General features: G+C 47.2%; 1 protein-coding gene and 1 long non-coding RNA gene across 2 annotated transcripts in view; one reads left to right on the top strand and one right to left on the bottom strand.

The window, feature by feature from the left end:
* The window catches only part of LOC140385351 (uncharacterized), a 30137-nt gene extending 7279 nt beyond the window's left edge, over positions 1-22858 (top strand). Inside the window, exon 2 of the long non-coding RNA XR_011933339.1 lies at positions 11020-22858. This is a non-coding gene — a long non-coding RNA (uncharacterized lncRNA). The remainder of the gene's footprint in view (positions 1-11019) is intronic.
* Positions 1-23092, bottom strand: part of rad21b (RAD21 cohesin complex component b) — a 146702-nt gene that overhangs the window by 118502 nt on the left and 5108 nt on the right. The gene's annotated exons all lie outside the window — the stretch shown is intronic.

Genomic DNA, 23092 nt, shown 5'->3' with positions numbered 1-23092 from the left:
TCTGAAAAACGTTTAAAGAAGGAGCCTCAACTGCTTCACTGGGCAAGGAATTCCAGAGATTCACGACCCTTTGGGTGAAGAACTTCCTCCTACACCCCGTCCTAAATCTACCTCCCCTTATTTTGAGGCTATGTCCCCTAGTTCTGCTTTCCCCGACCAGTGGAAACAACCTGCCCGCATCTATCCTATCTATTCCCTTCATAATTTTATATGTTTCAAGAAGATTCCCCCCCCCCGCCCCCCGCATCCTTCTAAACTCCAATGAGTACAGTCCCAGTCTTCTCAACCTCTCGTCATAATCTAATCCCCTCAACTCTGGGATCAACCTAGTGAATCTCCTCTGCACTCCCTCCAGTGCCAATATGTCCTTACTCAGGTAAGGAGACCAAAACTGAACACAATACTCCAGATGCGGCCTCACCAACACCCTACACAATTGCAGCATAACCTCCCTAGTCTTGAACTCCATCCCTCGAGCAATGAAAGACAAAACTCGATTAGCCTTCTTAATCACCTGTTGCACCTGCACACCAACGTTTTGTGACTCGTGCACCAGCACACCCAGGTCCCTCTGCACAGCAGCATGTTTTAACATCTTACCGTTTAAATAATAATCCATTCTGCTGTTATTCCTCCCAAAATGCATAGCCTCACACTTGGCAACATCGAATTCCGTCTGCCAGACCCTAGCCCATTCACCTAACCTATCCAAATCCTTCTGCAGACTTCCGGTATCCTCTGCACTTTTTGCTTTACCACTCATCTTAGTGTCGTCTGCAAATTTTGACACATTGCACTTGGTCCCCAACTCCAAATCGTCTATGTAAATTGTGAACAACTGCGGGCCCAACACTGATCCTTGAGGGACCCCACTAGTTACAGGTTGCCAACCAGAGAAACACCCATTTATCCCCACTCTCTGCTTTCTGTTAGTTAACCAATCCTCTACCCATGCTACCACTTTACCCTCAATGCCATGCATCTTTAGTTTATGCAGCAACCTTTTGTGTGGCACCTTGTCAAAAGCTTTCTGGAAATCCAGATATACCACATCCATTGGCTCCCCGTTATCTACTGCACTGGTAACGTCCTCAAAAAATTCTACCAAATTAGTCAGACATGACCTACCCTTTGTGAACCCATGCTGCGTCTGCCCAATGGGGCAATTTCCCTCCAGGTGCCCCGCTATTTCCTCCTTAATGATAGATTCCAGCACTTTCCCTACAACCGAAGTTAAGCTTACCGGCCTATAATTACCCACTTTCTGCCGACCTCCTTTTTTAAACAGAGGTGTCACGTTTGCTACTTTCCAATCCAATCCAAAGGGCATAAGCTATGAGGAGCGATTGAATAAACTCGGTTTGTTCTCACTGGAACGAAGGAGGTTGAGGGGCGACCTGATAGAGGTATACAAAATTATGAGGGGCATAGACAGAGTGGATAGTCAGAGGCTTTTCCCCAGGGTAGAGGGGTCAATTACTAGGGGGCATAGGTTTAAGGTGAGAGGGGCAAAGTTTAGAGTAGATGTACGAGGCAAGTTTTTTACGCAGAAGGTAGTGGGTGCCTGGAACTCTCTACCGGAGGAGGTAGTGGAGGCAGGGACGATAGGGACATTTAAGGGGCATCTTGACAAATATATGAATAGGATGGGAATAGAAGGATACGGACCCAGGAAGTGTAGAAGATTGTAGTTTAGTCGGGCAGTATGGTCGGCACGGGCTTGGAGGGCCGAAGGGCCTGTTCCTGTGCTGTACATTTCTTTGTTCTTTGTTCTTTGTTCTCTGGGATCACCCCAGAGTCTAGTGAATTTTGATAAATTATCACTAGTGCGTTTACAATTTCCCTAGCCATCGCTTTTAACACTCTGGGATGCATCCCATCAGGGCCAGGAGACTTGTCTACCTTTAGCCCCATTAGCTTGCCCAATACTACCTCCTTAGTGATTACAATCATCTCAAGGTCCTCACCTATCATATCTTTATTTCCATCAGTCACTGTCATGTTATTTGTGTCCTCCACTGTGAAGACTGACCTAAAAAACCTGTTCAGCTCCTCAGCCATTTCCCCGTCTCCTATTATTAAATCTCCCTTCTCATCTTCCAAAGGACCAATATTTACCTTAGCCACTCTTTTTTGTCTTATATATTTGTAGAAGCTTTTACTATCTGCTTTTTATTCTGAGCCAGTTTACTTTCATAGTCTACCGTACTCTTCTTTATGGCTTTTTTAGTAGCTTTCTGTTGTCCCCTAAAGAATTCCCAGTCCTCTAGTCTCCCGCTAATTTTTGCCACTTTGTATGTTTTTCCCTTCAATTTGATACTCTCCCTCACCTCCTTAGATATCCACGGTCGATTTTTCCCCTTTCTACCGTCTTTTTTGTCGGTATGAACCTTTTCTGAACACTGTGAAAGATCGCTCGGAAGGTTCTCCACTGTTCCTCAACTGCTTCACCATGAAGTCTTTGCTCCCAGTCTACCTTAGCTAGTTCATAGATTATCATAGAATTTACAGTGCAGAAGGAGGCCATTCGGCCCATCGAGTCTGCACCAGCTCTTTGGAAAGAGCACCCTACCCAAGGTCAACACCTACACCCTATCCCCATAACCCAGTAACCCCACCCAACACTAAGGGCAATTTTGGACACTAAGGGCAATTTATCATGGCCAATCCACCTAACCTGCACATCTTTGGACTGTGGGAGGAAACCGGAGCACCCGGAGGAAACCCACGCACACACGGGGAGGATGTGCAGACTCCGCACAGACAGTGGCCCAAGCCGGAATCGAACCTGGGACCCTGGAGCTGTGAAGCAATTGTGCTATCCACAATGCTACCGTGCTGCCCATGAGTTTAAGCACAAAAATGAGTTTGAGCCTTTGTTTAAGCACAAAACACTAGTGTTTGATTTTACCTTGTCATCCTCCAACTGTATTTTAAATTCCACCATATTGTGGTCGCTCCTTCCAAGAGGATCCCGAACTATGAGATCATTAATCAATCCTGCCTCATTACACAGGACCAGATCTAGGACCGCTTGTTCCCTTGTAGGTTCCATTACATACTGTTCCAGGAAATTATCCCGGGCACATTCTATAAACTCCTCCTCAAGGCTGCTTTTACCAACCTGGTTAAACCAATCGATATGCAGATTAAAATCTCCCATGATAACCGCTGTACCATTTCTACATGCATCCGTTATTTCTTTGCTTATTGCCTGCCCTACCATCCTGTTACTATTTGGTGGCCTATAAACTACTATCAGTGACCTTTTCGCCTTACTATTCCTGATTTCCGCCCAAATTGATTCAACCTTGTCCTCCATAGCACCAATATCATCCCTTACTATTGCCCGGATGCCATCCTTAAACAACAAAGCTACACTACCGTCCATTCTATCCTTTCGTATAGTCTGATACCCTTGGATATTTAACTCCCAGTCGTGACCATCTTTTAACCATGTTTCAGTAATGGCCACTAAATCATAGTCATTCACGATGATTTGCGCCATCAACTCATTTACCTTATTTCGTATACTACGAGCATTCAGGTAAAGTACACTTATGCTGTTTTTTATGTCTTTGTTATGAATCCTAACACCTTGATCAGTAACTTTTCGCAATTTATTTTTCCTCTTACCATTTCTCCTAATTTTCCTGGTCTTTGAACCCATATCTCTAAACCCATATCTCTATATAATAACCTGTCACGTAACCTGCTGCCTTGATCTCCATTAACCATTATACTGTCCATAGCTTTACCCTTCCCTTCCCCCCAACTTGCTAGTTTAAAGTCCTTGTGACCAACCTATTTATCCTATTCGCTAGAACACTGGTCCCAGAATGGTTCAGGTGAAGACCGTCCCAACGGTACAGGTCCCTCCTGCCCCAGTACTGATGCCAATGCCCCATGAAATGGAATCTCTCTTTCCCGCACCACTCCTTTAGCCACATGTTAACTTCCCTAATTTTCTCAACTCTATGCCAATTGGCACGTGGCTCGGGTAGTAATCCAGAGATTATAACCCTGGAGGACCTGTTCTTTAATTTAGTCCCTAGTGTTTGATAATCCCCAAACAGGTCCTCTTTCCTAGTCTTACCTATGTTGTTAGTCACAACGTAGACCACAACAACTGGATCCTCCCCCTCCCTCTCCAAAATCCTTTCAAGCCGATCAGAGATGTCCCTCACCCTGGCACCGGGCAGGCAACATACCATGCGGGACTCTCGATCTGGCTTACAAAGGATGCCATCAATCCCCCTAATTATAGAATCCCCTACAACTACCACTTGTCTTTGTGCTCCCCCCTCTTGAATGGCTTCCTGTACCACGGTGCAGTGGTCAGTCAACGCATCCTCCCTACAGCCCTCTTCCTCATCCACACAGGGAGCAAGTACCTCATACCTGTTGGACAAGGTCAAGGGCTGAGGCTCCTCAACTCTTAAACTCAGGATCCCCCTACCTGCCTCCCTTGCAGTCACACCACTCTGTCCCTGACCACTGTCCGAATTAACAGTACTTATTCTACCGGGCGTGACTGCCTCCTGAAACAAAGCGTCCAGGTAATGTTCCCCCTCCCTGATGTGCCGCAGTGTGTGCAGCTCGGTCTCCAGCTCATCAATTCTGAGCCAAAATTCCTCGAGCAGCCAACACTTGCTGCAGATGTGGTCACTGACGGTCTCAATGGGATCCACCAGTTCCATCATCATACAGCAACAGCACATCACCTGTCCAGCCATATTCAACTAGTTAATTAATTTAAATAATTTAAAAAATTTTTTTTATAGAACCTCAAGGATAAACCCGAACACCAACAGAAACACAGCCCTCTCTCGCCACTCACCCGAACTCAGTCACTCACCTAAACTCAGATGCACTCTGTTCCAATCAGCACTCCGTGTCTAAAGGCACTCCTGCCACACCGTTTGTGCACTCATCTCTCCCAGCACTGTCCTGGCTCTCTCCTCCCGCGCTTTTTAAATCTCCCGGCTCTCTCCTCCCGCGCTGTTTTCGCTGTCCCGGCTCTCTCTCTCCTCTCGCGCTGTTTTCGCTGTCCCGGCTCTCTCTCTCCTCTCGCGCTGTTTTCGCTGTCCCGGCTCTCTCTCTCCTCTCGCGCTGTTTTCGCTGTCCCGGCTCTCTCCTCCCGCGCTTTTTAAATCTCCCGGCTCTCTCCTCTCGCGCAGTTTTCGCTGTCCCGGCTCTCTCTCCTCTCGCGCTGTTTTCGCTGTCCTGGCTCTCCTCTCGCGCTGTTTTCGCTGTCCCGGCTCTCTCTCCTCTCGCGCTGTTTTCGCTGTCCCGGCTCTCTCTCCCCTCGCGCTGTTTTCGCTGTCCCGGCTCTCTCTCCTCTCGCGCTGTTTTCGCTGTCCAGGCTCTCTCTCCCCTCGCGCTGTTTTCGCTGTCCCGGCTCTCTCCTCCCGCGCTTTTTAAATCTCCCGGCTCTCTCCCGCGCTGCTTTCGCTGTCCCGGCTCTCTCTCCTCTCGCGCTGTTTTCGCTGTCACGGCTCTCTCTCCTCTCGCGCTGTTTTCGCTGTCCCGGCTCTCTCATCCCGCGCTTTTTAAGTCTCCCGGCTCTCCTCCCGTGCTGTTTTCGCTGTCCCGGCTCTCTCTGCTCTCGCGCTGTTTTCACTGTCCCGGTCTCTCCTCCCGCGCTTTTTAAATCTCCCGGCTCTCTCCTCCCGCGCTTTTTAAATCTCCCGGCTCTCTCCTCCCACGCTGTTTTCGCTGTCCCGGCTCTCTCTCATCTCGCGCTGTTTTCGCTGTCCCGGCTCTCTCTCCTCTCGCGTTGTTTGGCCTCTCTCGCGCCCTGTACTCCCGGATCTTCCAACACCCCAAATATCGCCATCTCTGGACTTGGAACCACACCCAACACCTCAGACATCATGTCCGAGAACCCCCTCCATCTTGAATCCGCCCGCAGCCCAGAACATATCATGATTCGTGGGAGTACCGCCCACACCTATCTTCTACCCCCACAAACAACCAACTCCACCGTCATATGAACCCGATGCACCGCCTTAAACTGGATGAAACTTAACGTCACTCATGATAAGGACGCGTTCACCCTCCGCAAGGCCTCCTCCCATGTATTTCATAGAACATACAGTGCAGAAGGAGGCCATTCGGCCCATCAAGTCTGCACCGACCCACTTAAGCCCTCATTCCACCCCATCCCCACAACCCAATAACCTCCCCAACCCCTTTGGTCACAAAGGGCAATTTATCATGGCCAATCCACCTAACCTGCACGTCTTTGGACTGTGGGAGGAAACCGGAGCACCCGGAGGAAACCCACGCAGACATGGGGAGAACATGCAGACTCCGCACAGACAGTGACCCAGCGGGGAATCGAACCTGGGACCCTGGCGCTGTGAAGCCACAGTGCTATCCACTTGTGCTACCGTGCTGCCCTCGGCCCCCACCTCCTCCTTCCATTTACGCTAAATTTTCCTCACCAGGCTCCCACACACTCCCTATAGATCAATTCCTTATAGATATCCAACACCTTTTCCTCCTTCAACAGCACCTAGTCCTGCAACACCAGGGGCGGTAGCCCAGGGAAGGACGCCACCTCTTTCCTCATGATGTCCCAAACCTGCAGGTACCTAAAGCCATTCCCCCTGGGCAACCCACACACTTCCTTCATGTCCTCCAGCCCTGCAAACGTGCCCCCTATAAACAAGTCCCCAAAGCGCTCCATCCCCCTCAGCCACCCCCAAAACCTCACAACCAGCACCCCCACGCAAACCTATGGTTATCGCAGATTGGTGCCCGCACCGAAGCATCCTCCATCCCCAAATGCTGCCCCCACATCCTTGGGGTCAACACCATCACTGGGCTCGCGGAGTACCTGGCTGGTGAGAATGATAAAGGTGCCAACAACAAAGCCTTCAAACCCATTCCCCTACATGACGCTTCCACCCGCCACCACACTGCCCCCCCCCCCCCCCCCCCCCAAACGGCTCATTTCCTCAACATTGCAATGTTCGCTGCCCAGTAATAATTTATCATATTCGGCAACGCCAGCCACCCTCTAAAAAAAGCCCATGCAAACCCGGAGATCAGCCAGTTCATCAACCTTCCTGAAGAACAACTTATATCGGGAGGTTCTGAAACAGAAACCTAGGCAGCGCCGTCATTTTCACTGTCTGCACACGCCCTGTCAGCGGCAGCACTTCCCACGAATTGCCGAAGACAGCCCTCAATCCACAATGCCAGCACCTTTGCCAATAACTTCGCTTCTATAATCAATAATGATATCGGGCCGTATGACCCCACTTCTCCGGATCCTTATCCTTCTTTAAAATCAGGGAGATGGAAGCCTGCGACAATCCTGGGGGGACTTCCCCCTTCTCCCTCGCTTCATTATATGTCCTCACGGGCAGCACGGTGGCGCAGTGGGTTAGCCCTGTCCGTATGGAGTTTGCACATTCTCCCCGTGTTTGCGTGGGTTTCGCCCCCACAACCCAAAGATGTGCAGGGTAGGTAGATTGGCCACGCTAAATTGCCCCTTAATTGGAAAAAATGAATTGGGTACTCTTTAAAAAAAAAAAAAAAAAATTTTTTTTTAAAAAAATAAATTATCTGTCCTCATCAGCAGTGATCCCAGGTCCGACCCAAAAATTTTACAAAACACTACCGGGAACCCATCAGGCCCCGAGGCCTTACCCGCTTGCTTCACCCCTAAACCATCCATTACCTCCCTCATCCCAGTTGGGGCCCCTAGATCCTGAACTAGCCCACCTCCACTTTGGGGAAACTCCAACCCATCCAGGAACCTCTGCATCCCCTCCTCCCCGGTTGGGTGGTCCGACTTGGTTTGGATTGGTTTATTGTCATGTGTACCGAGGTACAGTGAAAAGTATTTTTCTGTGAACAGCTCAACAGATCATTAAGTACATGAAAAGAAAAGAAAATACATATTAGGGCAACACAAGGTACACAATGTAACTACACAAATACCGGCATCGGGTGAAGCACACGGGTGTAGTGTTAATCAAGTCAGTCCATATAGGAGTCTGGTAACAGTGGGGAAGACGCTGTTTTTGAGTCTGTTCGTGCGTGTTCTCCGACTGTTGTAACTCCTGCCCGTGGGAGAAGTTGGAAGAGTGAGTGAGCTGGGTGGGAGCGGTCTTTGATTTTGCTGCCCGCTTTCCCCAGGCAGCAGGAGGTGTAGATGGAGTCAGTGGATGGAAAGCAGGTTTGTGTGGTGGACTAGGCTGTGTTCTCGACTCTCTGAAGTTTCTTGCAGTCTTGGACCATGCAGTTGCTATACCAGGCTGTGATGCAGCCAGTTGTAGAGCTTCTTATAAAGAGCCTCAAATACCCCATTCACTCCCTCCAGGTCTATCACCATCTTACCCTTATCAATAACTCTACCAATCACCCTCTCCTCCTGCTTCCTCAACTGATGGGCCATCATCCTACTCTTCTTTTCCCCGTACTCGTACACAGTCCTTCTGGACCCCTGCAACTGTCCCACAGGCTTCCATGTAGAAATTCGCCCAATCTCCATCTGGAGCCTTAGCCTCTTCTTCAACAACCTGCCTCCAAATATCTCCTACACAACCTCAAAATCTAACCGACCAGCCTTGGCCTCTCCCGCTCCACCTTCTTGTGCACCCGAATCAATATAAATTCGCCTCTGACTACAGCCTTCAGTGCCTTCCACAGCATGGCGGCTGTGACCTCCCCCGTGTCGTTCAACTCCATGGAGCCCCGAATAGCAGCCCTCACCTGCTCACACACTACCTCATCTGCCAGTAACCTCACGTCCACTGCGGCCATTGTTCCCCCCCCCCCCCCCCCCACCCGAGCCACCCGCAAATTACCCAATGTGTCACTTGGTCGCAAACCACAATCGGCGACTGCTCTGAGTCGGACACCCCCACCAGCAGTGCCTTGTCCATCATGAAAAAGTAAATCCAGGAGTACACATGGGAGAAGTATCAAAAATCCTTCATCCTTGGCCTCCCAAACCTCCATGGGTTCACCTTCCCTACGCGCTCCATGAACCCCTTGGCTCTGTTGCTCTTTCTAGCTTTAGTCTATTTGCTCTGTTTAGGTCACCTTTACTCATGAGTCGCCAGGTATCTTTATGATACTGCCACGTGGTTCAAGTTCAGGTTATGATTAATAACACAGCACACCGCTTAGTAAGGATTAAAACAACGATCATTTATTATATACAACAAGCAATATTAATACCCTAATACTACTTTCTATGTAACAAAACCTATCACTACTGGCCAATACTCAACTTGGGAAGAGCCCACCAGGTCAGGGAAACTAATGGCTTGTCCAATCAAATCTGGCCCGCGGGATTCAAAAGGCTGCTACAGGTCGGTGGCTAGGTGTCTCTACCGGATAGCGATCGTTGGATTCAAACTTACGATACACGGTGGCTGGTCTTGCGAAGGTCTCGAGCAGGCGAAGAGGAGAGAGAGAGAGAGAGAGATCTGAACTTGGACCTTTACTTTTATAGGGCCCAGGGGCTTCCCGCCTCCTGGGGCGGCCCTTGACCCTTAGTCCCAAGTGATTGGATTCTGTCCCCAGTCTCTGGGGTCGATGTGTCCAATGGTGAGGTGATTCCTTGATCGGGGGGGGTGGTCGCTCACCTGTCTTTGTTTCGGCCACTGCAGGCGCCGACAGGTATTCAATTGCTAATATGTTGCAATTGTTCCCGGGGATAGCCGATTTAACTGTGGATGTCTGAGTAGATTAGGTGTAAACAGTCCTGAATGAAACTGCGGATACCTGGGTTGATGGGCTGTTGATAGCCCTGAGTATCGATCTGGGCTACGTTCCCAGAGCTGAAGCTGCAAACCTGTCTGCAGCTGCCTGCTTGTGTCTTCTTGGCTGCTTTTCCCAGCAGTCTTTCGGTTTAGCCATTTTAAACTGGGTTTTGGCCAGATTAATCGGAACGCAGCCATTTTACATGGCTACAGCTCTTTCGCGATTGCCAACACCCTCGACTCGATAGGTCCAAGCTCAGATCTATGACCGTATTAAAATTCCCGCCCCCCCCCCCCCCCCCCCCCCCCCCCCCATAATCAACTGATGCGAGTCCAAGTCCGGAATCGTCCTCAGCACCCACCTCATAAAATCCATTGTCCCAATTTGGGACATAAACGTTCACCAAAACCACCAGCATCCCCTCCAACTTTTCACAGGGGCTTTTCATAGTAAGTTCATTTGAAGCCTACTTGTGACAATAAGCGAAAAAAAAGCAACTTCCCACTAACCATCACATATATCCTCCTCCCCTCTCTCTCTCTCTCTCTCTCTCCCATCCCAACCCTCTTATTGATCAACGCAACCCTCTTATTGATCAACACAGTCTTCATATCCAGCCCAGAATGAAACACCTGCCTCACCCATTCCTTTCTCAGCGCCCAAGGAATAGTTGTCATGCGTCATGAGGTCCATGTCTTTGGACAATGTTGGCTCCATTCAAGTGGCCTTCTTTATTTAGGCAGAAGTGATGGGTGTGTTCTCTCCGTGTAACAGCAAACAGATCAGTTTCTTCTTTTGCAATGCTATGTATCTCCGCCCAGTTTAACCAGATCTTCTCCAGCCATGACCATCCAACTAAAGCTAGGCAGTTGCTTTTCACACAAACAGTGGTAACTAGCAGTCTGACAATTTTATTCCACTTTAGTTTCCATTCTGCCGATCATAGGTACAGATTCCCCATTATATGTTGTGACAATGATTTCTGCAGGCGTCAAGGGAAGATGTTTAAGCTTTTCCTTATACATAGCATGGGACCAGAGAAACAGCTGATCATGTATCCAGTTCCATACATATTGGTTAGCCCTCCAGCTGTGGTGTTACCCAGTCGCACTGTGAACTACTTGCCACGGACAAGATGTGGTGGAGCACCTCGTCTTCGGACTCGCTGTCACTCTGGTCCCCTTACTCCTGTTCTATGACATGCAGACTCTTCTTCTTGTTATGGCAGACTGCAGATGTCTTTTTTTCTGATTTGCTTTTCTGATTCAATGCTTCTTTTTGTTTTTACAGGCATGCTCAATGTGTCCCTACTTGCCACACTGACACATTCAAGGTCTCCGCACGAACATTCAGATGGATGATCAGCAGGCTTTTCACAACAGTAGCATGCTCTGCTACTTGCTATCTTATGTGCTTGCTCAGTTGTGATAGTTGATGCACTCAGCTGCTGTGCCTCTTTTACAGCCAGCTCCGTGGAGACTGCAATCTCAACGGCTTTCTGCAAAGTGAGGTTCGGCTTGCTCAGGGGTTGTTTCTGGATTGCTTCACTATGTAGGCCACAGGCCAATCTGTCACAGAAGATCTTGTTCAGTACTTTATTGAATTCACAATGTTCAGTGAACTTTTTAAGTAGTGTAACATACTGTGCAACCCTTTCTCCCTTTTCTTGGTTTCTTTTGTGAAACCTAAATCTTCTGCGACGACAAGTGGTTTAGGGGGAAAATGCATCTCCAGGACTTTCACAATGGTTTTGTACAATGACCCACTTTTGTCAGGCTGCATCAAGTTTCTTAATAAATCAAAGATTTTAGGTCTCATTACACTCAAGAATGTTGCTACCTTTTTATCATTTTCAATTCCATTTGCAAGAACAAAAAAACCTGAAACGTACAGTGTAGGAGCTCTACTGTTCAAAAGTCTCATCAAATGAATGATTGGGGCCTGGAATGCACTACCTGGAAGTGTGATGGAGGCAGGTTTAATCGAGGCATTCAAGAGGCATCAAGCGAGGCATTGATTATTTGAATAGAAACAATGCGCAAGTGTATGGGGAATGGTGCTGTTATAATGCTAATTTGGAGAGCCGGTACAGACACGATGGGCTGAATGGCTTGCTCAACGTAACACTTGTGTGATTCTGTATAAAATTATGACAGGACTGGACAGACTGGATGTTGCGATGATGTTCCCCATGGCTGGAGGGTCTAGAACAAGGAGTCATAGTCTAAGGATACAAAGTCAACCATTTAGGCTTGAGGTCAGATGAACCGACTTCAGTAAGAGGATGGTGAACCTGTGGAACTCTCTAGCACAGAATGTTGTGGAGGCAAAGTCACTGAATATATTTAATAAGGAAATAGTTACATTTCTGGACACTATTGACATCAAGGGATATGGGGCGAGAGCAGGAGTATGGTGTTGAGATAGAGGATTAGGGCAGCACGGCAGCATTGTGGATAGCACAATTGCTTAACAGCTCCAGGGTCCCAGGTTCGATTCCGGCTTGGGTCACTGTCTGTGCGGAGTCTGCACATCCTCCCATTGTATGTGTGGGTTTCCTCCGGGTGATCCGGTTTCCTCCCACAGTCCCAAAGATGTGCAGGTTGGGTGCATTGGCCATGATAAATTGCCCTTAGTGTCCAAAATTGCAATTAGTGTTGGGTGGGGTTACTGGGTTCTAGGGATAGGGTGGAGGTGTTGACCTTGGGTAGGGTGCTCTTTCCAAGAGCCGGTGCAGACTCGATGGGCCGAATGGCCTCCTTTTGCACTAATTCTATGATAATCTATGAATCAGTCAGGTCTACAGCACAGAAAAGATCCTTCGGCTCATCGCATTTACGCCGGTCGTTCGGTCCGTTTCAAACATTTTTCAGCAACTGGACCATAGCCTTGTGTGCTTTGGCATGAGGATCTCTGTCAGTGCGGGTTTCCTCCGGGTGATCCAGTTTCCTCCCACAGTCCAATGATATGCAGGTTGAGTGGATTGACCTTACTAAATTGCCTCTTAGTGTCCAGGGTCGAATGGCATCCTTCTGAACTGTAAAGATTCTATGATTCTTCCTCTCCTGTGGCCAGAGACGAATTGAATATTATTGCCAGAGCCACTGCTGTTTTACATTTCACCTGGCCTTGTAGGTTTATCTACTTTTAAGCCTGCCAGATTACTCAACCTCCTCTTTGTCTATGTTAATTTCTTTAATTTTATTGCAGTCCTTCTTCCTGACTTCTATACCTACATTGGCCCTTTCTAGCGAACACTGACACAAAGTATTCACTTAGAACTCTACCTTTGTCCTCCGGCTCCACACACAAATCACCACTGTGGTCCTTAATGGGCCCTATTCTTTCCCTAGTTATCCTTTTACCCTTAATGTACTTGTAAAACAACTTAGGATTTTCCTTTATTTTACCTGCCAATATCCTTTCATGTCCACTTTTTGCATTTACTAATTTACATTCTATACGCCTTGATATCTGCCATAAGCCTCCATTTTTCTCTTTATCCAATGCTGTATATCCCTCTATAGCCAGGGTTCACTGGATTGTTAGTCCCACTTTTGTTCTTGATTGGAACATGTTGGCCCTGTACTTTTCCCCATCTAAATGCAGTTCAGCTAAAACAAAGACTCGCAGAAACAACAACTCTGGTTCTGACGGCGCTACTTTCCAAGCTTGGTTCAACCTATGCCAGGGAGTGATTTGGATAAACGCCAAAACCACTCTGCTTTACATTGCTTCAGGTTCAACATTTATACAATTTCCAAAAATTAGTAACCCACCCCAGTCGGACCCATCCAATCCTTGTAGCTGTAAATTTTAACTTGACCAATGAATTTTACTTTAGGCAGCATGATGACTGCGAGATCAGCTCGTGATTTAGCCCCATCCTGTTCCCTGGCCATCTGCTGTTTTTCAAGACCTTCGCATCGGCTATCTCTTGCTCTCCCCTACTCTCATTTCTCTTCTCTCAGTGTGGTTCCTGCCCGTACCATTGTCTGTCTGAGCGCAGGATGCTGGAGCTGCTGATAAGAACTGCTTATTCAGCTGGCTGTGTTATTGCTGACCGTATTATTTCTGTCTGTCTTAGGAATGTGGTCAAGTTAGCTAGCTTAAATCCCATCATATGTTGCAGCCACTACTATTATCAAGAGTTTAAATGCCTGTTACTGCTATGTTCTAAGAATACATGTTTCGTGGTTAATAATGATTACTGGATATATTTTCTTTGATTAGTTTCAATCCTCAATAAACTAACTTGTATAGAGATATTCTAGTGTTATCCTGGCCATCCGGTTTTCATAGAATTCACAATGCAGAAGGAGGCCATTAGGACCATCGAGTCTGCACCAGCTCTTGGAAAGAGCACCTTACTTAAGCCCACACCTCCACCCTATCCCCGTAATCCAGCAACCCCATCTAACCTAAGGGCAATTTATCATGGCCAATCCACCTAATCCACCACAGCACGGTAGCACTGTGGATAGCACAATTGCTTCACAGCTCCAGGGTCCCAGGTTTGATTCTGGCTTGGGTCACTGTCTGTGCGGAGTCTGCACATCCTCCCCGTGTGTGCGTGGGTTTCCTCCGGGTGCTCCGGTTTCCTCCCACAGTCCAAAGATGTGCAGGTTAGGTGGATTGGCCATGCTAAATTGCCCTTAGTGTCCAAAATAGCCCTTTGTGTTGGGTGGGGTTACTGGGTTATGGGGATAGGGTGGAGGTGTTGACCTTGGGTAGGGTGCTCTTTCCGGGAGCCGGTGCAGACTCGATGGGCCGAATGGCCTCCTTCTGCACTATAGGTTCTATGACAACCTGCACATCTTTGGACTGTGGGAGGAAACCGGAGCACCCAGAGGAAATCCACACAGACATGGGGAGAGCATGCAGACTCCGCACAGACGGTGACCCAAGCGGGAATGGAACCTGGGACGCTGGCGCTGTGAAGCCATAGTGCTATCTACTATGCTACCGTGCTGCCCGTTTTAAGGGGTCTCATCTCAGGAACCCCCCCCCCCCCCCCCCCTCCTTCACAGGCCCAGCCTTGTACTTTTCCACAACAAGTCATAATCATATTGAACGGCGGAGCAGAATTGAGGGGCCTAAGCTCTTTCTATTTTCTATGTTTAATGTCCTGCATTATTGTCTCCCTCCCTCCCACATTAGGCTGACTAGCTTGTAGATGGGATTTATTCTTATCCCCTTTTTCGACCAGCGGTGTAACATTTGCAATTCTCCAGTTGTCTAGCACAGTGGTTCACAGACATTGTTGGTTGAAAGACACCATTTAAAATAAAGTAATTATTGTCCCTCCCCCATCTAAATTACATTTACTCTCAATATCAAAGTGCTGCATTAAAAACATGCTTTAATGGTCCTTTCAAGAAAATAAGTATTTACACACAGACATCAGTGTGGTGGGTGTGCCTGATGTTTGCTACACAGTATCTAATACCTAAATATTTAAAAACAACTGCCCTTCTGTAAAGACTGAACTCATGGCATCCAGCACCAGCCTTGATAATTACAGGTCTACTTGGCAATTTGCTGCTCTCCGTACTCCAGATCCTTTTTCAAGTCACTGAAATAAGCCCTCCTGCAGATAAGTATTTTAAATTTGATTCTGGCTTGCAGTTCCATAATTGTTCTAAACATGATCTGATTTACTGCTCCCCCATAAACATGTTCCAGTCTTTACTTCATTCCCCAGAATTAAGATCAGCCTGGCTTTCTTCTTGAGACTGGAAACATGCTCATCAAGACAGTTCTGTTGTACACATTTAAGGAATTATTGCCCTGACTTTGTCCTTTACACTGTTACTAACACCGTCTGTATTAAGATAATTGAATTCCACCTATTAACAGGACTCTGAAATTCTTGCAACTTTCTGTATTTGCCTGCAAACTTGCTCTTTCACTGTTCGGTTGTATACAATATTTGAAAATATGAATAATTAACTTTGTTATTTTTCAATGAATCAGTACTTTGAACAGTATTTTCTATACAGATATAAATATGGGACACTTTATTAAATTTTTTTTAAAGTCTATAGATCTCTCTTCTTCATATAGAATACAACTCTGCATAAGCAACAGCACTCCGATAAAGATAAAGTCGCTATAGTCCCAGATGACAATAGGCTGCTTTCCACTTTGAGGGGGAGTGCTGACTGGTGGTGATTTAACCTGAGGACCACCACACCTCGGGCAAGGTTGGCAATACCTCAGCCGGTATGGGAATCAAGGCTTGCTGGCCTTGATCTGCATCACGAACCAGTTGTCCAGCCAACTGATTTAAACCGGCACCAAAGTCACCATTGCCCATGTAGAAAGTTAGACAATGGGACCCAGATATTCCAGTTGTAATGCTGACTACCCAATAAAATGACTAGATTACCAATGATGGTTTGAAAACCTAGGCTTGTGTGTGGAAATTGTGTTCGTACCCAAGTGTAAATCTCTCCTTATCCAACCTTGTACACTCTTCCAAAATTAATTATTGGATATGGACAAAAAGCTTGAACTTTAGACTTTTTTTTCCCCCCTCTTCACACAGTGACACAGTTACAAGTTCAAGTTTACTTTAGATATTCTCTTGGGCTCAATTGCAACTGTCATTGCTGTAAATAAACCAAGATTCTGCACAATTAAGAATTTGTATTCAGGGCACAATTTGACCCAGGACATACATATCTTCATCTTTGCAAATGTCCCACTTGGCCGTGAGGGGTAGATGATGAAACATTGCGGCTGTTAAGTTGGACGATTCTGGTAGCACTGACTTTGGCAGTTGAGCAGTTGGTTTGGAGATTCTTTGTTCTGCAGATTAGTGAAAGGACTTCTCCTGCTTGCTTTTTGATTATGGTTTTGCTGACTTGACTTGCTTCCAGAAACCAGAGAGAGAGACTTTACTTGCCAATGCAGGGGTACCTAGTCAAATGTTCTTCTGCATACACCAGCACAGTAGAGCTAGAACACCCGACTAGCACACAGAAACCAGAAGTTGGTTTCCTGGAAGGGGAAAACCACAAATGTGTCTGGAATATAGCTCACAAGTGATTACAGTTCAGTTTTTGCATTGCATCTCTTCCTTTGAAATGTCTCTTATCTGAAAAAGGGTACAACATTCCAGGACTGAGTATAATCCACATAGGAATTCCAGCAAGTGGTTACTTTGCAGCCTCGGCCAGTCTTTTGCTCTTATGTCCTTTTCTTAAACAAAACACGTCTTATTTAAAAGTTCAGAATGTTCCATTGTAACTCGGAGCTAATATCCAATGTTGTGACATCATAAACAGGCATTTCATGGTCTTTGAAGCTCAAGGTTCCGGGGATATAAAGCAGTGTCACTATCCCCAAACATTCTGCTGCGTTTGCCAACTGAACATTAATTCTTTGGCTGTGACGGCCTGAGGATGTAAAATGTGGTTATGGTGTTTGTATTCCCCACAAGAGCTTTAAATGGAACTTGGAGCATAGAAAAAGGCATTTGGCCCTCCCCATCTAATTTGGTGTTTGTTTCTCAGCCCTCCTACCACCCTTCTTGATCACACTATCAGGATAACCTTCAGTTTCATTCTTCATGCATTAATCAACTTCTTTGAACAGTTTGATAAAGTTTCCCATGGCAGGTTGATGGAAAAAGTGAAGTCGTATTTGGGTTCAGGGTGTACTAGCTAGATGGATAAAGAACTGGCTGGGCAACAGGAGACAGAACGTAGTGGTGGAAGGGAGTGTCTCAAAATGGAGAAAGGTGACTAGTGGTGTTCCACAGGGATCCGTGCTAGGACCACTGTTGTTTGTGATAGACATAAATGATCTGGACGAAGGTATAGGTGGTCTGATTAGCAAGTTTGCAGATGATTCTGTAGCCACCTGAGTTGGCCACTTCCAGACTTAAAATGGAGAACCGCAAAGGCTGAAGGGAAATTCAGCCAACACAGGCAAAGACTAGCAAATACAGAAATCCTGTACATTGGAACCTGCAAAACAGCCAGACAGCACTGAAACCAGCAGCCATCTGCATAGTAATGCAGCAGCCATCTACATAGTAATGTGCGATTCCCAGGCACAATGGCAACAGTTAAGGTAAATAAAGTCAAGCCAGACTCCTTGGCGCCAGCAGGAGCCAAGACAAAGGAAGGCCAACGAACATTTAGGGACCGCCTAGCGATCAGGGAACTGCTCCAGCATTGGAGAAATCGATCCAAGTGATCAGAAAGTAGTCCAATCACTTGGAACCAGGTACGGGGTCCGCCCCAAAGGGCGGGAAGCCCCTGGGGGCTATAAAGTAAAGCCCCCAAGTTCAAATCGTTCTTCTTTGGCAGGGTCACTCAGCAACTTGAACCAACCCTTGACAGTGACCTGTCTGGTTGCCGCCAAGCAAGTAAGTCTCAAGTCAACGCTCGCTACAAGATAGGCGCTCCTAGCTACCAGTCCATACCAGCTTTTGAATCCTGCAGACTCAGGACCTGAACGAAAGGCCATTTGCTCCCTTGACCTGTTGGACCAGTCCGAAGCTAAGTATAGGCCTTTTAGTGATAGGAATAGCCTAGAAAGTAGAGTTTATGCATGAGTAGTGATTTACTGTGTATAATAAATGTTTTTTGATTTGAATCTTACTATTTGGTGTGTTGAATTATTGATCATTACTTGAACTTGAACCTCGTGGCGGTATCATAAAGATACCTGGCGACTCTAGAGCAAAACAGAGCAAATTACGATTTAAGAGCCAACCAAAAGTTAGCAACATATTACTGGCGACATCCTGACGGGACCAGATCTAGAAGTGGCTTAACCACTCCGGGAGAACCCAGAAATTTGAATTAGAAATCCAATCGGGAACAGAAAAAACCACAAGTGTTCAAGCAATTCTGATCAATCCTCATAATTCGGAAGTGTGTTAATGCATGCGTAACTAACAGGGCTATAAGATAAACTGATCGATTTTTGTTGCGATAAAACTATTGGGAGTTTGTATTCCGGAAAATAGCGAAAGCCGTACCCGTAATTACAGCACCGCCTTAGTACTCCTCGTTCCAAATTTAAAAGAGTATTCAGAGAGGAAAGATGGCAATGAAGGCAATGCAATGCCTCATGAACCCCGAAGAATTTGTGGTCGCAGCGACCAGCAGTAGAGTAGGACAGTGTCCCGTTTGGGAAGAGGAAATCAGAAAGTACCTCAAAGGGAAGGGATGACTCCTTTGGAGCGAATTCTGTGACAATGAGGAAACAGGACCTGGGAGTATAGGACATACTTGGTAGGGGAACCTGTCAGAGATTCATAAGAAAAGCTTGGGAAAAGCTCGCAAGCCGATGGCAATCGTGTCCTGTTTGGCACAATTGTGAGGCACAGAGGACGTCGTTTGGACGCTCCGTAAAGAGATAGAGGAGACACATCGAATGAACCTAGAATTAAGAAGGACGTTGGCAGCAAAGGACGGAGAGGTGGATGATGCCAAGTGCGCACAACAGTCTTGTCTGGCACACCTAAGCAGCCTCCAGACACAGTACGAAAAAGCCTATCAGGACAGGCAACGTGCAGTCCTGGTAAGAGAGGAAACTGAGAAACGGGTAGAGGCATTACAAAGGCAGTGTAGCGACCTGAAAGCAGCATTAAGAGCACTCCATACTGCCACCACGGAGCACAGACAGGGCTCATTAGATCACGCAAAGTGCCGGAAGCAGATTGCAGAACTGCAGTCTTTACTTTCAGTTCAAAATGGGTTCCAGAGCGCCTTTGGATCCAAATTAGGTGAGGAAGACGGCCCGGATTGGGAAGAATTAAATGAGACCGCGCATTGATATGTTCAGGAACATGTGCGCAAGGAAAGCCCCAGAAGAGAAAAGCGCCCCAAACCCCCACAGAGCAGATAGTTCAGGCACCAATGAATCCAGTAACCACCCACCGCACAGTCACATTGGACGGAGATACAGAGTTCCTTTATACCACCCCCTTAACCGTGACCCAATTATGGGACGAGTGCGAGAAAATCACACCGTTCCTCTCCACCTCAGACCCCCACCACTTCTTTGCCAGAGTAAAGTAGCAGACGACCATGTACGGCCTGGACGAGGGTGAGCACGTGAAGCTCACAAATTTGAGCTTAGACCCTTCGGTCGTAGCAGCCCTTCCCTACCCACAGAATGTAGGAGGCGGCACCCTTGCAGAAATGCCTGCAGCGATCCTAGACGCGATCGGCTACAACAGAGGTGACCCTGTAGAAGGCCTGAATAAGTGCAGGCAGAAAAAGACAGAACACCCCACAGCGTTTGCTGGACGCCTGTGGATTCATTTCACAGCAGTTTTTGGAAATTTAGAACGCGCCCATTTGTCCCAAGACGGTATGGCCAAATGGACCCGCACCCTTATCTCCCATGCCCCAGAGGCAGGACAAAAGGCCTGTACGAATTATGACCCCTCAGAGGAAGCCCACAATGAGAAATGGGTTTTAAAAAGATTGTCCCGCGCCTGGGAGCAATATGTACAAAACAAACCCGCAGTTAGGAAACCCGAGGAAGAGCAGGCAGACATGCATCCAGTTAGGAAGCACAGCACCCCTCATGGGTAAATGAGGGAAATAGCCCACAGCAGCCTAAATCCCAGGAATGTTACAACTGTGGGCAGTCAGGACTCTTCGCCCGAGATTGCAGGAGACCCCCACCAGCTAGACTAGCCCCCAGATATGAAAGAGAAGACCACCCACAGCAGCTACAAGGTCCCAGCTGCCCCATGCAAACTGTGAGCGCTTACCCACCACTTCTCATGGCAGCGTTACCTCAGCAAGGCCACTTCATTTTTGTTTCGCTCCTCCTTCCTCTCTTCGGTCACGCTGCACTCCCTCCATATGCTAGTTACACCCCAGTCAAAATGTGATTCACGATGTCCTGTATTCTGATGGAACTTGCAGCAGGTTGTTTAATGTTGTTTGTTCCTGTTATTATGTGTTGTACGTAAGATCGGACATTTATTCCACGGCCCCACGCCATATGTTTCGGCCGAAACCTATGAGAACTTGCCCGCACGCTCATCGGCAGAAACCGCTGAGAGCTTGCCAGACCCCCATTCAGAACTGCTCTTCTGGTTCGAAGGTAGAACCAATACGGCAACCCCCCACGATGACTACATTTTTGCCCGTTCTTGTTGGTTGCTCAGGCAGTGAAGAAACGGCATTGGTCTCTGCCCTGCCTGAGGACCCCCCCTCTGGTTAGCTACGCTCGGGTAGAGCACACACTGCATTGGTCGCCGTCCTACCCGGGGATTCCATCCAATTCTTACCCGTCGCGGCCCATACGCACCTCATTTCGGCACTCTTGGTTCAAAAAGTTTTGTTTTGTTTGCGGGCGACCCTTAGGTTGCCATCCCTATGCTATTTACATCCTCAAACATTTGGATGGTAAATCGCAGTTTGCGAGACGGCTCACACTGTTTCAGTATTTTTAAGTGTGTCTTGTCCTGAATATTTGGTTTAAAAAAAAAAAAAAATGAAGGAGTCACACATGGTGACAAATTATAAAGGGAGAATTGGCACAAAAGACAGACATACTAACAGACGAGATATTAAACCAATATAGTAACAGACACCATGCTTGATCCCACAGAACCCCAGAAGCTCCAGGAAAAGAGACAAAACGGAAAGGAAGAGAAGAGAAAGAAGAAGACAACAATGAAGACGGCATACGTGTTTTTCGTTATTGCAATTTGTACCCGGTTGCGCGTGAACGCGAACCCCCTGGCCCCAACCCCCCCCCCGGCCGTCAGTGATTCACTTCCCCATAGCACACACAACCCCGAGATAGTCTCCGGTACACCATCATGGTGTGATAAGCTCATAACGTGGTACTCCATTTCCTACGTAGTCTAATCCCTATTAGTGTTGGCGATACTCTGCAGCATCGTGCAGACTATCGGCATGAGAAAATGGCGAAGGAGAGCCTACCGCGCTCGCACCCCGGTATACAGAATGAGATCCCCTATTTTCAGTTATCCCCAGGACCCCGAACCCCTCGATCTATAATAAAGGACATTCGTTTGCGTTCTTCTGTAAATAAAGAAATGGAAAGATTGTACAACCCTATGCTTGACTGCCAAGCCAGGAAAAATGTAAATGCTGCTATTATTTTGTATTGTTTAGGAAGTTCGTATGATTGAATGTTTGAGTGAGTGTAGTTTATTGAGGATAGTTAAAGGTACCATTTTTTAAATTTTGTAATGCATGTCCCTGTTTTGACATAGCGCCAGTTAGAATGTTAGTTAAAAAAAATTCTTGCATAGTTATGGTCAGTGTAGAGGCCATAGAAGAGTGCTCGCCGGGTCAGGGAATGAAGACAACGCAGTTATGTGATCCTTCACGCTTCACGTTAGGATCACAAGGAGGGAGTGTAGCCACCTGAGTTGGCCACTTCCCGACTTAAAATGGAGAACCGCAAAGGCTGAAGGGAAATTCCGCCAACACAGGCAAAGACTAGCAAATACAGAAATCATGTATATTGGAACCTGCAAAACAACCAGACAGCACTGAAACCAGCAGCCATCTGCATAGTAATGCAGCAGCCATCTACATAGTAATGTGCGATTCCCAGGCACAATGACAACAGTTAATGTAAATAAAGCCAAGCCAGACGCCTCGGCGCCAGCAGGAGCCAAGACAAAGGAAGGCCAACAAACATTTAGGGACCGCCTAGCGATCAGGGAACCGCTCCAGCATTGGAGAAATCGATCCAAGTGATCAGAAAGTAGTCCAATCACTTGGAACCAGGTACAGGGTCCGTCCTGAAGGGCGGGAGGCCCCTGGGGACTATAAAGTAAAGCCCCCAAGTTCAAATCGTTCTTCTTTGGCAGGGTCACTCAGCAACTTGAACCAACCCTTGACAGTGACCTGTCTTGTTGCCGCCAAGCAAGTAAGTCTCAAGTCAACGTTCGCTACAAGATAGGCGCTCCTAGCTACCAGTCCATACCAGCTTTTGAATCCTGCAGACTCAGGACCTGAGCAAAAGGCCATTTGTTCCCCTGACCTGGTGGGCCAGTCCGAAGACAAGTATAGACCTTTTAGTGATAGGAATAGCCTAGAAAGTAGAGTTTATGCATGAGTAGTGATTTACTGTGTATAATAAATGTGTTTTGATTTGAATCTTACTAATTGGTGTGTTGAATTATTGATCATTACTTGAACTTGAACCTCGTGGCGGTATTATAAAGATACCTGGTGACTCTAGAGCAAAGATTAAACAAACAGAGCAAATTACGATTTAAGAGCCAACCAAAAGCTAGCAACAATACTAAGATTGGTGGAGTTGCAGATAGCGAGGAGGACTGTCAGAGAATACAGCATAATATAGATAGATTGGAGAGATGGGCAGAGAAATGGCA

Source organism: Scyliorhinus torazame, chromosome 11 (genome assembly GCF_047496885.1).
Source record: "Scyliorhinus torazame isolate Kashiwa2021f chromosome 11, sScyTor2.1, whole genome shotgun sequence".
NCBI classification, from domain to species: domain Eukaryota; kingdom Metazoa; phylum Chordata; class Chondrichthyes; order Carcharhiniformes; family Scyliorhinidae; genus Scyliorhinus; species Scyliorhinus torazame.
Note: the sequence above shows the minus strand (reverse complement) of the source record. Positions and strands in the feature narration are given on the sequence as shown.